The sequence below is a fragment of the Aegilops tauschii genome, chromosome 1 (assembly GCF_002575655.3).
Source record: "Aegilops tauschii subsp. strangulata cultivar AL8/78 chromosome 1, Aet v6.0, whole genome shotgun sequence".
Classification (NCBI taxonomy): domain Eukaryota; kingdom Viridiplantae; phylum Streptophyta; class Magnoliopsida; order Poales; family Poaceae; genus Aegilops; species Aegilops tauschii.
The window spans coordinates 469,730,354-469,740,281 of NC_053035.3; positions in this window are offsets into that span (position 1 = coordinate 469,730,354).

Genomic DNA, 9,928 nt, shown 5'->3' on the forward strand with positions numbered 1-9,928 from the left:
CTACTCGAACATTTTCCGGTAGGAGCCCCCTCAAAGCAATCGGAAGCAATTGCGTCATAATCACGTGGCAGTCGTGAGACTTCAGGTTTTGGAACTTTTTGTCCGCCATGTTTATTATTCCCTTTATATTCGACGAGAAGCCAGACGGGACCTTCATACTGCTCAGGCATTCAAAAAAAAATGACCTTCTCTTCTTTGGTAAGAGCGTAGCTGGCACGACCTTGAAACCATTCCGGATGCCGGTCATCTGGGTCTTTCAAAAGTTGCTGGTCCTGCCGTGCTTCCTTTGTATCATTTGTCTTCCCATGCACGCCCAAGAAGCTTAGCAGGTTCACGCAAATATTCTTCGTAACATGCATCACGTCGATTGCAGAGCGGACATCTAGGACTTTCCAATATTCTAGCTCCCAAAATATAGATTTCTTCTTCCACATGGGTGCGTGCCCGTCAACTCCCCGCGGAACTGATTGTCCGCCAGGACCCTTTCCAAAGATGACTTTCAAATCCTTGACCATATCAAATATCTCAGCACCAGTACGTTCCGCAGGCTTCGGCCGGTGATCTGCCTTGCCGTTGAAATGCTTGCCTTTCTTTCTTACGTTATGATTTCGGGGAAGAAATCGACGATGACCCAGGTACACGTTCTTCTTACAATTACCCAAACATACACTTTCAGTCTCATGTAAGCAGTGCGTGCATGCATTGTATCCCTTATTTGTCTGTCCCGAAAGGTTACTGAGAGCAGGCCAATCGTTGATGGTTACAAAAAGCAACGCTCATAGGTCAAATTCCTCTCCTTTGTGCTCATCCCAGACACGTACACCAGGTCTGCCCCACAACTGTAAAAGTTCATCAACTAATGGCCTTAGGTACACATCGATGTCGTTCCCGGGTTGCTTTGGACCTTGGATGAGCACTGGCATCATAATGAACTTCCGCTTCATGCACAACCAAGGAGGAAGGTTGTAGATGCATAGAGTCACGGGCCAGGTGCTATGGCTGGAGCTCTGCTCGCCAAAAGGATTCATGCCATCAGTACTTCGACCAAATCTTATGTTCCTTGCGTCAGCTGCAAAATCTTTGAACACTCTGTCGATCTTTCTCCATTGCGTTCCATCAGCGGTGTGTCTCAACTCCCCGTCGGACTTACGGTCCTCTTTGTGCCATCGCAACGACTTGGCATGCTTTTTGTTCCTGAACAGACGTTTCAACCGTGGTATTATAGGAGCATACCACATCACCTTGGCGGGAACCCTCTTCCTGGGTTTCTCGCCCTCAACATCGTCACCAGGGTCATCGCCTCTGATCTTATAACGCAATGCAGTGCATACAGGGCATTCATTCAAATTCTCGTATTCACCGCGGTAGAGGATGCAGTCGTTAATGCATGCATGTATCTTCAGAACCTCTAAACCTAGAGGGCAGACAACCTTCTTTGCTTCGTACGTACTGGCGGGCAACTCGTTATTCTTCGGAAACATATTCTTCAACATTTTCAGCAAATTTTCAAATGATGAGTCAGCTACACCTTCCTGTGCCTTCCATTTTAACAAATCCAGTGTGCAGCCCAGCTTTTTCAGACTATTATCGCATCCTGGGTACAACGACTTTTTGTGATCCTCTAACATGCGATCCAAATTCTCCCTCTCCTTGTTAGTTTCGCAGCGTCTCCGTGCATCAGCAATGGTCCGACCAAGATCATCAGCGGGCTCATCATGTGCCTCTTCTTCACCTTCACCTAACCCTTCCCCACCTTCAGCATCATCCTCCATGAAAGTATCACCGAAATGATCATGATAGTTGTCATCGATATCATCCCCTTCTTCATCTTCTTCCATTCTAACCCCTCTTTCTCCATGCTTGGTCCAACAATTATAGCTTCGCATGAAACCGTGCCGAAGCAGGTGCATGTGAACGTCTCTTGAGGAGGAGTAACCCTTCTGATTCTTACAGACAGCACATGGACAGATAATAAAACCTCGCTGCTTGTTCGCATTTGCCACTACGAGGAAATCTTTCAAACCCGTAGTGAACTCGCCGGAGAGTCGGGGACCGTACATCCATTGCCGATTCATCTGCATTATTATTATATAAAGTATATAATTAACCATCATGCATTTGTTAAACTAACTAGCTAGAAATAATACAAATTAAACAATGGACTACACACATGCATATTTTATCAATGACACATGAAAGGTTCAAGTTGCTAACCGCGATCGCGGAGGAAAAATAAATGAGAAAGCTCAAGTGTGGCTCGGACACTTCATATCATGTTTGTTTCATGCTCTCGGGCATTTCATCGAACACCTTGTGTGCATAGGAGGAACCAAAAGCAAACCCACCACCCCCTTCTGAATATTGTGAAGTGAGCTGAGTGAAGTGAAGTAAGTTGAGTCCTATATATAGGGATGGGCCTTTAGTCCCGGTTGGCCTGGCCAACCGCGACTAAAGGCCTTCGGGCCAGCCTGAGGACCTTTAGTCCCGGTTGGCCAGGCCAACCAGGACTAAAGCCCCTCCCGTCCGCCAGCTGTCGACCGAGTGCGCTGGGCCCAGATAGTTGGTCGCGGGTCTCCTCCCGAACCGCGACTAAAGACCCCTTTTGTCGCGGTTCGATTATTTTAGGGACTAATGGGGGCGTATGGAAGCCTCTTTTTCTACTAGTGGCCTTTCGTGTTCGCGTCGACCCAAACGGACGGCCGCGGACGAAATGGGTCGCCCCATTGGAATTGCTCTAAAGATAGTAAGATTTACAGTGTGTTGTGTCCGAGAATAGAAGAGCTTGGGCGCTGGGCAGACGGCAGGATTGTGCGTTGAGCAGTGCACCGGAACCGGAAGTGTCCTCGGCTAGGAGGAATCTCGATAGGTCACACTCTTCCGTTCCGCACAGCCAGTGCCAGACCAGTATGCAACGTGTGCATCGGGTGATCCAGACGCCATCATCGGGCACGACACCGTACCGCATCATCATCACTGGACTGGACGCGCTACGGCCGCTGACGCCTCCGCTTCCATCCCCGGGGCCGGGGATCACGGATTGGCACGCGGCCAGTTCCCCAACGCATGGTTCAGCGACCATCGGAGCAGCGCCCATGCATGCTCTCTTCTGAGTGCTTCCTGCGCCAGCAGCTCGCACGGTACCAACAGCAACGCCTCTTCTTGCCTAGCTGCACACTGGAGAGGCGCTTGTTCAACCAAACAAAGTATGGACCCAATGGTGTTTGTCTATCGCTAGCACTGCAAACGCGATGGTAGCAACAGGCAAGGCATCATCATGCCAAGACTGTTAGAAGGGAGAGAGAGGATTGGTGGAATAGTTCGTTGTATTGCTTGAGCCTCGTAGGCATATATATAGGAGTACATGATCAACTTAGAGTACAAGGCAAGCCAGAATATTTCCTAGTCTAACCTATGTTTCCTAATACAATCACGTTACTCAACATCCCTCCGCAGTCACAACGGTAGCGACGCAGACGGTGAGACTGGAGAAGAATCCGAAGGCAAGCCGACGGACACCCCCCACAGTCGTAACGGTCGAAGCATCGCGGAGTCGTGGCTGGAGTGAAAACCAACGAGGTTGCTCAAGCAGGCGGTAGCCCTTTGTGCCGTTTGTCGATGTAGCCGAGAGCGTGGGTGGTGGAGCCGTGGTCGAGGTAGCCGTGCGAAGAATGCCGTGGTCGATGTCGAGTCGGGGTGGCCGGTGTCGAGGAAGTCGCCGTGGAGCCGCGGGCGCAAGGAGGCGCCGAGTTAGCATGGGCGCAGTGATGTCGAAGTAGGGGTGCGCCGGAGAGAAGACGGTGTTGACAAGGCGTCGCGGCGGGTTTGCCAAGCCTGGGGACACGTCGTGGACGAAGGCACGCACCGGTGTTGCCGGCACCGGGCATGCGTAGACGGACGAAGACGAAGTTGACGAAGCGCCGACCAAGCTTGCTAGGCCCGGGGACACGTCATGGATGAAGGCACGCATCGGTGTTGCCAGCACCGGGCATGCGTAGACGAGGGACCTGCACGAGCTGTACGCCATGTCGGAGAAGTCGGAGGGGCCTGCAGAGAAGAACTCGACGACAATTGCCGCGTCCATCGGCGCATGGCCGATGTCACCAACGGTGGTCGGAGTAGACGAAGTGGTCGGGGTAGATGACGGCGACGGGCTGGTGCTTGGACGAAGATGAAGGGGGTGGACGGGCGGCGGCGGCGGCTACAAAGGTAGCGGCGGCGGCGGCCAAAGAAGAGCGGCGGCGGAGGCCTGACGGCGGCTAGGTTAGGAGTGCGGCGGCGGTGCTCGAAGTAGGCGAAGAACCCTGACAACGTGACAAAGACCGGCGCGGACGGTGGCGTTCCCGCGCCAAGGGAGACGGCGCGGCGCATACCACGGGAGGTCGACACGCGATGAGGCAGAGTGGACCGCGGGCCGCGGCGCTACGACCCGAAGGGGCGACGTAGTGGCGGCAGGCGGGTCGGGGCGACGGCGGGAATACCTCGGGGCGGCGGCGGGGACCGCAGGCCGCGAAGCTACGGCCGGAAGGGGTGACGCAATGGCGGTTCGTGAGTTGGTGCAGCCGCGGGGATGGCCTCGGGGCGGCGGCGGGGACCGCATATCGCGGCACTGCGGCCCGAAGGGGCGACGGAGCGGCGACGCACGAGTCGATGCAGCCGCGAGGAGAACCACGGGGCGGCGGCGCTGCTGCCCGACGGGGCGACACAGCGGCAGCCCGATGCTCGATCGGCAGAGAGGCGCGCGGTACTCGGGACGATCTTCACGGGACCTGCGGAGGCGCGCGTAACCGACGGGCCAGGTCGGTCGCGCGGCGTAGATGAGGCGGATCGCGACGGCGAGCGGGTGATCAAGCCGACCGCGCGCGAGGTCAGGGACGCCGCTCGGTGGAGGCGGGGTGGCGGCAGAGTCCGAGATGAGGCCGGCGACGACAAACGGCGTGGGACATCGTGCGGACGAGCTTGTCAGCACCGGCACCCGGGCTGCCAAAGCAGTACCGGTGCCCGGGCAGCGAGGCCCGAGCGACCAACGGAGTAGCGGCGCCCGAGTTGAGGCAGACGACGAGCTTGACGTGATGGAAATATGCCCTAGAGGCAATAATAAAGTTATTATTTATTTCCTTATATCATGATAAATGTTTATTATTCATGCTAGAATTGTATTAACCGGAAACATAATACTTGTGTGAATACATAGACAAACAGAGTGTCACTAGTATGCCTCTACTTGACTAGCTCGTTGATCAAAGATGATTATGTTTCCTAGCCATAGACATGAGTTGTCATTTGATTAACAGGATCACATCATTAGGAGAATGATGTGATTGACCTTACCCATTCCGTTAGCTTAGCACTCGATCGGTTAGTATGTTGTTATTGCTTTCTTCATGACTTATACATGTTCCTATGACTATGAGATTATGCAACTCCCGTTTACCGGAGGAACACTTTGTGTGCTACCAAACGTCACAACGTAACTGGGTGATTATAAAGGTGCTCTACAGGTGTCTCCAAAGGTACTTGTTGGGTTGGCGTATTTCGAGATTAGGATTTGTCACTCCGATTGTCGGAGAGGTATCTCTAGGCCCTCTCGGTAATGCACATCACTTAAGCCTTGCAAGCATTGCAACTAATGAGTTAGTTGTGGGATGATGTATTACAGAACGAGTAAAGAGACTTGCCGGTAACGAGATTGAACTAGGTATTGAGATACCGACGATAGAATCTCGGGCAAGTAACATACCGATGACAAAGGGAACAACGTATGTTGTTATGCGGTCTGACCGATAAAGATCTTCGTAGAATATGTGGGAGCCAATATGAGCATCCAGGTTCCGCTATTGGTTATTGACCGGAGACGTGTCTCGGTCATGTCTACATAGTTCTCGAACCCGTAGGGTCCGCACGCTTAATGTTTCGATGACAGTTATATTATGAGTTTATATGTTTTGATGTACAGAAGGTTGTTCGGAGTCCCGGATGTGATCACGGACATGACGAGGAGTCTCGAAATGGTCGAGACATGAAGATTGATATATTGGATGACTATATTCGGACACCGGAATGGTTCCGGGGGTTATCGGATATATACCGGAGTACCGGGGGGTTACCGGAACCCCCCCGGAGGCTATTGGGCCTCATGGGCCCAATTGGTGGAAGAGGAGAGGCGGCCAAGGGGCAGCCGCGCGCCCCTCCCCCCCAAGTCCGAATTGGACAAGGAGGGGGGGGGCGGCGCCCCCCCTTTCCTTTCCCCCTCTCTCCTTCCCTCTCCTCTCCTAGTCCAACAAGGAAGGAAGGGAGTCCTACTCCCGGTGGGAGTAGGACTCCTCCTGGCGCGCCTCCTCCTGGCCGGCCGCACCTCCCCCCCTTGCTCCTTTATATACGGGGGCAGGGGGGCACCCTAGACACAACAATTGATCGTTTGATCTTTTAGCCGTGTGCGGTGCCCCCTCCATCATAGTCCACCTCGATAATACTGTAGCGGTGCTTAGGCGAAGCCCTGCGTCGGTAGAACATCATCATCGTCACCACGCCGTCGTGCTGACGAAACTCTCCCTCAACACTCGGTTGGATCGGAGTTTGAGAGATGTCATCGGACTAAACGTGTGCTGAACTCGGAGGTGTCGTGCGTTTGGTACTTGATCGGTCGGATCGTGAAGACGTACGACTACATCAACCGCGTTGTGCTAACGCTTCCGCTTTCGGTCTACGAGGGTACGTGGACAACATTCTCCCCTCTTGTTGCTATGCATCACCATGATCTTGCGTGTACGTAGGATTTTTTTTTGAAATTACTACGTTCCCCAACAGTGGCATCAGAGCCTGGTTTTATGTGTTGATGTTATATGCACGAGTAGAACACAAGTGAGTTGTGGGCGATATAAGTCATACTGCTTACCAGCATGTCATAGTTTGGTTCGGCGGTATTGTTGGATGAAGCGGTCCGGACTGACATTACGCGTACGCTTACGCGAGACTGGTTCTACCGACGTGCTTTGCACACAGGTGGCTGGCGGGTGTCAGTTTCTCCAACTTTAGTTGAACCGAGTGTGGCTACGCCCGGTCCTTGCGAAGGTTAAAACAACACCAACTTGACAAACTATCGTTGTGGTTTTGATGCGTAGGTAAGAACGATTCTTGCTAAGCCCGTAGCAACCACGTAAAATTTGCAACAACAAAGTAGAGGATGTCTAATTTTTTTTGCAGGGCATGTTGTGATGTGATATGGGCAAGACATGATGCTAAATTTTATTGTATGAGATGATCATGTTTTGTAACCGAGTTATCGGCAACTGGCAGGAGCCATATGGTTGTCGCTTTATTGTATGCAATGCAATCGCCCTGTAATGCTTTACTTTATCACTAAGCGGTAGCGATAGTCGTATAAGTATAAGATTGGCGAGACGACAACGATGCTACGATGAAGATCAAGGTGTCGCGCCGGTGACGATGGTGATCATGACGGTGCTTCGGAGATGGAGATCACAAGCACAAGATGATGATGGCCATATCATATCACTTATATTGATTGCATGTGATGTTTATCTTTTATTCATCTTATCTTGCTTTGATTGACGGTAGCATTATAAGATGATCCCTCACTAAATTATCAAAGTATAAGTGTTCTCCCTGAGTATGCACCGTTGCGAAAGTTCTTCGTGCTGAGACACCACGTGATGATCGGGTGTGATAGGCTCTACGTTCAAATACAATGGGTGCAAAACAGTTGCACACGCGGAATACTCAGGTTAAGCTTGACGAGCCTAGCATATAACAGATATGGCCTCGGAACACGGAGACCGAAAGGTCGAGCGTGAATCATATAGTAGATATGATCAACATAAGTTCACCGTTGAAACTACTCCATCTCACGTGATGATCGGACATGGTTTAGTTGATACGGATCACGTGATCACTTAGAGGATTAGAGGGATGTCTATCTAAATGGGAGTTTTTAAGTAATATGATTAATTGAACTTAAATTTATCATGAACTTAGTACATGATAATATCTTGCTTGTCTATGTTGATTGTAGATAGATGGCTCGTGCTATTGTTCCGTTCAATTTTAATGCGTTCCTTGAGAAAGCAAAGTTGAAAGATGATGGTAGCAATTACACGGACTGGGTCCGTAACTTGAGGATTATCCTCATTGCTGCACAGAAGAATTACGTCCTGGAAGCACCGCTGGGTGCCAGGTCTGCTGCTGATGCAACAGACGACGTTAAGAACGTCTGGCAGAGCAAAGTTGATGACTACTCGATAGTTCAATGTGCCATGCTTTACGGCTTAGAACCGGGACTTCAACGACGTTTTGAACGTCATGGAGCATATGAGATGTTCCAGGAGTTGAAGTTTATATTTCAAGCAAATGCCCGAATTGAGAGATATGAAGTCTCCAATAAGTTCTACAGATGCAAGATGGAGGAGAATAGTTCTGTCAGTGAGCATATACTCAAAATGTCTGGGTATAATAATCACTTGATTCAACTGGGAGTTAATCTTTCGGATGATAGCGTCATTGACAGAATTCTCCAATCACTGCCACCAAGCTACAAGAGCTTCGTGATGAACTATAACATGCAAGGGATGGATAAGACGATTCCCGAGCTCTTCGCAATGCTAAAGGCTGCGGAGGTAAAATCAAAAAGGAGCATCAAGTATTGATGGTCAATAAGACCACCAGTTTCAAGAAAAAGGGCAAAGGGAAGAAGAAGGGGAACTTCAAGAAGAACAGCAAGCAAGTTGTTGTTCAGGAGAAGAACCCAAGTCTGGACCTAAGCCTGAGACTGAGTGCTTCTACTGCAAGCAGACTGGTCACTGGAAGCGGAACTGCCCCAAGTATTTGGCGGATAAGAAGGATGGCAAGGTGAACAAAGGTATATGTGATATACATGTTATTGATGTGTACCTTACTAATGCTCGCAGTAGCACCTGGGTATTTGATATTGCTTCTGTTGCTAATATTTGCAACTCGAAACAGGGGCTACAGATTAAGCGAAGATTGGCTAAGGACGAGGTGACAATGCGCGTGGGAAATGGTTCCAAAGTCGATGTAATCGCTGTCGGCACGCTACCTCTACATCTACCTTCGGGATTAGTTTTAGACCTAAATAATTGTTATTTGGTGCCAGCGTTAAGCATGAACATTATATCTGGATCTTGTTTGATGCGAGACGGTTATTCATTTAAATCAGAGAATAATGGTTGTTCTATTTGTATGAATAATATCTTTTATGGTCATGCACCCTTGAACAGTGGTCTATTTTTGTTGAATCTCGATAGTAGTGATACACATATTCATAGTATTGAAACCAAAAGATGCAGAGTTGATAATGATAGTGCAACTTATTTGTGGCACTGCCGTTTAGGTCATATCGGTGTAAAGCGCATGAAGAAACTCCATACTGATGGACTTTTGGAACCACTTGATTATGAATCACTTGGTACTTGCGAACCGTGCCTCATGGGCAAGATGACTAAAACGCCGTTCTCCGGAACTATGGAGAGAGCAACATATTTGTTGGAAATCATACATACAGATGTATGTGGTCCAATGAATGTTGAGACTCGTGGCGGATATCGTTATTTTCTCACCTTCACAGATGATTTAAGCAGATATGGGTATATCTACTTAATGAAACATAAGTCTGAAACATTTGAAAAGTTCAAAGAATTTCAGAGTGAAGTTGAAAATCATCGTAACAAGAAAATAAAGTTTCTACGATCTGATCGTGGAGGAGAATATTTGAGTTATGAGTTTGGTCTTCATTTGAAACAATGCGGAATAGTTTCACAACTCACGCCACCCGGAACACCACAGCGTAATGGTGTGTCCGAACGTCGTAATTGTACTCTACTAGATATGGTGCGATCTATGATGTCTCTTACTGATTTACCGCTATCGTTTTGGGGTTATGCTTTACAGACGACCG